Source organism: Hyaena hyaena, unplaced genomic scaffold (genome assembly GCF_003009895.1).
Source record: "Hyaena hyaena isolate Hyena2069 unplaced genomic scaffold, ASM300989v1 scaffold_488, whole genome shotgun sequence".
Classification (NCBI taxonomy): domain Eukaryota; kingdom Metazoa; phylum Chordata; class Mammalia; order Carnivora; family Hyaenidae; genus Hyaena; species Hyaena hyaena.
Window position 1 is genome coordinate 1,428,713 of NW_024081122.1, and position 7,916 is coordinate 1,436,628.

Below are 7,916 nucleotides of genomic sequence, written 5' to 3' on the forward strand. Positions count from 1 at the left end.
GGAAGATACATTTGAGTTAATTGGAAACTGAGAAATGTCAGCAGTTGTCTTGCTGTTGAGTACGTGAGAAAAGACTATGTTGACTGCAACTGAGAGTCAGCATCCCCATCAGAGCTCACCCCCCACCCTGCTCCCACCAGAAATGTTTGTAGTGAATTTTATTTTCAGATATAAGGATTCATGACAGTGATCTGACATAATGTTTTCCAATAAGTTGCTTATGGAAAGAATTTCCACCTCTTACCAACCACTGTAATTTGCCACTTCAAAATAAATTAAGACATTGTTAAAAGTAATTCAAATATATAAAATTTATACACTGCATGCACACACACACTAGTTAATTTAAGTCTTAATGACAATATTCCCCTTGTAGTCTCAGTCAATGTGGAGGTATAAAAGGTACTACTTCTCTTAATAGCCAGATTATAATTTTATTTCTCCTCTTTTCCTATGTTTATCAAATTAGACACATAGGTGGTGGTTATATAATTGCTTTATGTCCAAAAGAAAAAAATGAGAAGGGATGTAGGATGTGGGTGAAGAGGGTAGGAAAAGAGTATATAAAATTATAGTTCTTCTATGTTTCTGACTGCTGATCACAGCCAGAATTTGTCTAGAAAGAGGTATTGCTTACGAAACTAGGCAAGTGAAAAATAACTAGTTTCATTAAAAGTAGCAGTAATGAAACAGTACCTACCTAGTATCGAATATATTTGTGTAGCATTGCGAACTGTCAGTATGGTTATATACAGCCATCCACAGGTTAGAAATTATGTCATGTTTTGTTCAAACCTGCTTAGAATTTAATCAAAGCAGCCAATCTCTATTAACCAAGAGATAATATTTTCTTATATCTCTTGGTTGGAGATGTAAGAAACCAAGGTTTTTGTTTTAGTAACTTGAAGGTTAGGAGAGGGAATGAAAGAAGGCTCCTCCCAGGTAAAACCACTGTCTCTCTCAGGGACTATTCTATTCTGTAGCCATAGCCAAGCCGCAAATCTGTGGGTCATGTAACTCTTGCTGTCCTACCCAGCACGTCTCCAAGAGTTCCCGGGTATTACAATGACCCTGATGTGGAAAATCAGAATGGCTGCTAAAACCTTCGGGGCTTTCAAGTTTTCTATATTGGTGGCTACCACCGAAACAAAGAACTAGTAGCCAACTCTCATATCATCTTAGATCCCAGCTCCACTATTTAAATTTTATTATTCCTAACCCAACTTGATCTTGGTTCACATCATAGCAAGTTCTAGCTGCTCCTGAATCAAGTTAGTGCCATGTTTGAGTCTCATTCTTCACAATTATTCCACAATAGTCTTCTTGAGGCTATTCCTTTAGTCTCAATGTTGCTAGACATCTAAGTCAAAGATGACTATTTTCTATAATAGTCATAATATGACTATATTCTGCTTCTCCTTCTTCTCCTTCTCTTTCTTCCTGTTCTTGTAAATGCAAAACGTTGATGTCAACTAATTGATTTTGTCTTTTGGGAACACTATGAAGAGAAATCTTGTGAGGGTCCAGTGTTGAAGAGAAGGCTTGTGAGGGTCCCAGTTGTCTGATGAATAAAAAATACATTTCATTAAGCATGGAGAATGTGTGACACAAATTTGCCATCCCAGTGTTGTACTTTCTCTTGAGTCTCTATTGAGATAATGCTATGGCTAACCAAGATTCATCCAGGACTACTTCCCATTTTTAAAACATTGATACATGGAATAAAGTAAAACAAAACAATGTTAGTAAGTAGAGAGTTTAGGAGCTATGTATCTATTGCCATAATTTTTCCCCAAGTCAATTATTTTCCTCTTTCTTTCTATCTTTCTATCTTTCTATCTTTCTTTCTTTCTTTCTTTCTTTCTTTCTTTCTTTCTTTCTTTCTCTCTTTCTTTCTTTCTTGAGAGAGACAGAAAGAGAGACAGAGTGCAAGCTGAGTAGGGGCAGAGAGAGAAGGGGACACAGAATGCGAAGCAGGCTCCAGGCTCTGAGCTGTCAGTGCAGAGCCCTATGTGGGACTTGAACTCATAAACTGTAAGATCATGACCTGAATTGAAGTCAGCTGCCCAACCAACTGAGCCCCTCAGGCACCCCAAGTCAAATATTTTTTAAGGAAATCTTAAACACATTTATCCTATCCCCACTATTACTAGGTCCCACCATCATTTCTATCTCACCCCATCCTGCTACCCTACTCACTAAACTAGTGGTCTGTACCTAATGACTCATCTTTAACTAAAATATTTAATTGGTCTCTCTATAAATCAGGCAATTGTAAAATGGCTAGAATGTCAATTTATTTAAATAACATTACTTTCCATAGCAATATGACATCAACAGGAATGATTGAACCATCACAAAAGAAAATATATATCAGTAATTAAGCTAGTCAAAATGAACACAAGTATTATGGTCATTTTGTGCCTATAGAAATGGTCTCAAAGTTTGTCAATTAACAGATATTCTTTGACACAAAGAAAAAATATATTAACACACTATATATTAGCTCTGCGATTCTGCTTTGGTGGATGTTTATTCTTGAGCATGCATGATCAGTGGTGTTTAGGTGACCAAGTTGTTTATTTTAAAATATTTATTTAACAAACCTCAGTATTAGTTGGGAAACGGCTCTCTGAAGCCAGTAAATACACTCTGGAACCTCCATTAGAAAGATTGAAAGTCAGAGACTCTATGAAAAAGAGAAGGCAATGGAAGGCTTGTATTGTTTGAATAGGTAACATTCCCATCAGGAAAAATAACACTCTGATTTGGAAATACTGAGAATGGCTATTGAGACAAACTAGGATATGCACAACTAAACTCTACTGGGAAGAAATACATCAATCACTCTGGGGCGCCCGGGTGGCTTAATCGGTTAGTGTCTGACTTCATCTCAGGTCATGGTCTTATGGTTTGTGGGTTTGAGCCCCATATTGGGCTCTGTGCTGACAGCTCAGAGCCTGGATCCTGCTTCAGATTCTGTGTCTCCCTCTTTCTCTGCCCCTCCCCTGCTCGTGCTCTGTCTCTCTCAAAAAATGAATAAAGCATTAAAAATTAAAAAAATATATTATATATATTTAAATATATATAATCTGGAAGTGGGTGAAGGTGGAGATTGCAAGAGAAGGGTCATTAAGAGAATTTTCTGGGGCAATGATATTGTATTATATCTTGAATTGATGGTGGGTTACTTAGTTACATGGATTTGTCAAAACTTGTCAAATAAGACACTTGATATCTGTACATTGCCTTTTATTTTATTTTTAGTATTTTGATAGGGATTGTATTAAATCTACAGATTGCTTTAGGTTATATGAACATTTTAACAATATTTTTCCTTCAAACTATGAGCATAGAATATTTTTCCATTTCTTTGTGTCATCTTCAATTTCTTTCATCAATGTTTTATAGTTTTCAGAGTATGGGTCATTCACCTTCATGGTGAAGTGTATTCCTAGGTATTTTATTATTTTTGATGCAATTGTAAATGGGCTTGTGTTCTTAATTTTTCTTCCTATTATTTCATGGTTAGAGTAAAGAAATGCAACAGATTTCTGTATATTAATTTGGTATCCTGCAACTTTACTGAGTTCATTTATCCATTCTAGGGTTTTTTGGGTGAAGTCTTTGAGAGTTTTCAGTGTAAAGTATCATACTTTCTGTGAAGAGTGAAAGCTTTACTTCTTCCTTACCAAATCTAGATGCCTTTTGCTTCTTTTTTTGTCCAATTGCTGTGGTGAGGACTTCCAGTACTATATTGAATACAAATGGTGAGAGTGGGTATCATTGTCTTGTTCCTGATCTTAGAGGAAAAGCTCTCACTTTTTCACCATTGAATACGATACTAGCTGTAGTTTTTCAGATACAGCCTTTACTATATTGAGGTATGTTTCCTCTCAACATTCTTTGTTGAGATTTCTTTTTTTTCTATTGTGAATGGATATTTTACTTTGTCAGGTGCTTTTTCTACATCTATTGAAATGATCATGTGGTTTTTATCCTTTCTCTCATTAATGTGATATATCACATTGATTTATAAATATTGAACTGTTGTGTATACCTGGAATAAATCTCATTTGATTATGGTGAATGATTTTTTAAATATATTGTGTGATTCAGTTTGCTAATATTCCCCTGAGGATTTTTTCATCTAAGTTTATCAGAGATAGGATGCATTCTTGTCTTTCTTTTTTTTGTGGTGTCTTTATCTGCTTTTGATATTGGGGTAATGCTAGCTTTGTAGAATGAGTTTGGAAGCTTTCTTTCCTTTTCTATTTTTTCAAAGAATTTGAGAAGGATAGGTATTAACTCTTATTTAAATGTCTGTAGAATTCACTTGTGAAGCTAGTTTACTTTATTTTTTAATTTTATCTAAAAATGTAAACATATATTGAACTCCAGTTAATGACAAGTACCCCAAAGTTGTTAGGGGTATCATTCAATGATACCAGCAATCTACTATTATATATACTAAAAAGATTGGGCGCCTGGGTGGCTCAGTCTGTTAAGTGAAGTCGATTTCAGCTCAAGTCATGAACTCATGGTTCTTGGGTTTGAGCCCCGCCTTGAGCTCTGTGCTGACAGCTAGCTCAGAGCCTGGAGCCTGTTTTGGATTCTGTGTCTCCCTCTCTCTCTCTGACCCTTCCACAGCTCATGCTGTCTCTTTCTCTCTCTCTCAGAAATAAATAAAATATTAAAAAGAGAGAGAGAGAGTGGGGGGGGAAAGACTAGAGAGAAGGAGAGTTTTTTGATAAGAAAAACATAGCAAAATATTCATTGTGAAATCAGTTTTAGTATATCAATTTCCTGTATAATTCTTTCAACTTTTATATAGTTGAAAAATTTCTGTTGTAAGAAAAAAGTTCAAGAAAGTATTTCATTCTAATCTATATTTTCTTCTTAAAATGCAAAAAAAAATGTTAAAAATTATTAGACATGATTGATGAATAAAGTTTCTACCTATCACAGGAGTTAATGAGAAAATCTCTTGCATTAGTATCTATCAATTTTGGAAAATTGAGCTAACTTCTAAAAGTTGTAGCACTTCTATTAGTTTAGCAACTCTGTAATTTGTTTTTCTTTTTTTATAATTAAGACATTGTGAGGACCCAAAGATATATAAACTTGTACATTTATTTGTTTATTCATTTAATTAGTAAATATCCATTTAGTGCATAAAATGTGCCAGACACTTTACACGTCACTAAGAATACAATAGTGAAGGTACCTGGGTGGCTCAGTCAGTTAAGCATGCGACTCTTGATTTCGGCTCAGGCCATTATCTCATGGTTCATGAGGTCCAGCCTCACATCAGGCTCTGGGTTGACAGAACCAAAACCGCTTGGGATTCTCTCTCCCTTCTTTCTCTACTCTTCCCCTGCTTGCATTCTCTTTCTCTCTCTCAACATAGACATTTTTTAAAAAAAGAATACAACAGTGAACAATACAGAGATAATCCCTGTCCCCTGAAGAGTAATTGGAGTAGTAGAGAAGGGGGCAATTGGGCATGCAAATATAATAAATGAGTTATGTGTTCTGCTAGCCACAGTTCACAACGCTAGTGAAGTCCGTTACAGGACATGTGTCAATTCAAGTAAGAGTTTTATCTCTCTCAAGTCCTATTTAGTGTCACCAGAGAGGTGGTTCAGCAATGAGAGGTCAAATACTTAGAAAAAAATCTGTTGGCAGAAATATAGATTACTACATCTTGCTAAGATGTTCAATCACTTACGTTAGAAGTAACATGGCACAAAAATTAAGTGCCTGATTCTCAACTGCCTGACTCTAGCACTCACCAAGTTTACCACCCTTGTCAAGTTGTTAATACTTTTGTTGTTCACCCCCTCACTTGTAAACTAACAATTATAATAGCATCCACTATATACAGCTATTTGACCAAAAAAAATTATATAGGTGAAGTGCTTGGAGTGGCCCTTCATATATAGTAACCATTCAATGAATGTTGATTCTTGTGTGTTCCCTATTTGACCAGATTCTTTTTGTCCTGTAGGGAAGGTTAAAAACTCTTCTGTCTTCGGTGAACAGCCAAATATGATTGAGAAAGTTAAATATTTGTCATTAACCCAGCAGGAATCAATTCTAGTGAGAGCGTTGAAATGGAGAGACTTGCATAAAGGGAGTAAGTACTTTGGGAGAAAGACAAAGGGATGTTAGTTATGTTAAGCAGAGACTAGCACTAGCAAGGCTCCATGCTTGACTGAAGCCCCGACTGAGCTGGAGGTGCTGTGAATGTAGAAGAACACTACTAGTGCCCGTGTTTCAGTATAAAAAGCAGAGAGTAAGCAGGGATGAAAACATATATGACTTCCCATGACTGACTAAATCCCACCCCTCTTACCGCAAACAAATGAGGATGTAGCTTGGAAGATGTGGGGAACAGACGTAGGTTCAGAGCAAGGAAAGAAAATGTGGAGAATGGATCTGGAGTGTAAAATGAAGGAAAACAAGAATAGAGACTTTTTTACCTAGAGACTAAATAGACTTTTGGCATATGGGTCACATTAAGAAATTTACCATTTTGGTGCCACATTGAGCATGCCAGTAACATTAAGGGGAAGACTCCCTAAGGAAGGGCAATCAGAGAATGTAGTGGTTAGTTGTTCACACATTCAGGATTTGCTCTTCCAAGATACGAAGGTGCCACTGATGATTTATGTTACAGAATTGGCTTCACCTCTGCACAGGTCCATCCACTTTTCCTGCAGAAAAAAATTTACTAGTAATTTTCTATAAAATATTTTTCAATTAATGCATTTTCCATGAACAATATAACAACATATTTAGAAACAGAATGAACAAGACCAATAAAATTAACCAGTAGTAACATTTTGCAGTGGTAATTTCTAAATATCCTGGTTTTTACTACCTAAATATAAAAATAAACCTTTATCTAAATAATCCTTGAAGGCTCATTAAAAAAATTTATTTTAGGGGCACCTGGGTGGCTCAGTTGGTTGAGCATCAGACTTTGGCTCAGGTCATGATCTCCAGGATCCCGAGTTCAAGCCCCACGTTGAACTCTGTGCTGAAAGCTTAGAGCCTGGGGCCTGTTTGAGATTCTGTGCCTCCTTCTCTCTCTCTGCCCCTCCCCTGCTGTGCTCTGTCTCTCTCAAAAATAAACACTAAATAAATAATAATAATAATAATAATAATAATAATTTATTTTAGCTCCTATTCTATAAAAGTACATTTTGGGGGTGGAGATATGATACTTACTTTTTTTTATTTTTCTTTCATACTCTTGCTCTCTGATTTTCTCTTTTAACCAAAAAGTAGATTTGGGTATCTGTAGTTAAAGACATCACCAAATTTTCTCCAGTTACCTAAGTTTCACCTCCTAGGGCAGGCCAGAAAAACCTTGAAGGGAGTTCAATCATGTTTTCACTTGCTTACTTAATTTTGCTTTTCATTATATTGAACCTGGACAAAGCTTTTTATTTTTATTTGCAAAAAGCTGGTAATTTTCTCCTATCACTTTCATTTTATGTTTTGAACATCTCTGAAAGTGTCATCTTCTCATGGAGTTATTATTTAGGGTTTATTCACAAAAGAAGGGGTTCATTTTCATATTAATAACAAAAAATTACTTTCTCATAGAAGTATTTAGTATAATCTGCAATTATTGGATTACCCAGAGCTCTGTGCCAATAACTGCATAGGATCATATAACCTTTTCTATTGGAAGATTTATTGCCCAGATTTTTTAGGGAAAACCCCTTCCTGTTCCACTAATTGACTTCAAACTGCTCTAAATGTTTTCATTTTGATTTTTATTGGTTTAAATTTTTGTATTTCAAATTGTATATGTACATACAAAAATATACAGTTCTTAAGGAAAATGTAGTTTACAATTGATACATTTGAAACATGCAAATAGCAAAATGTATGAACTGTAA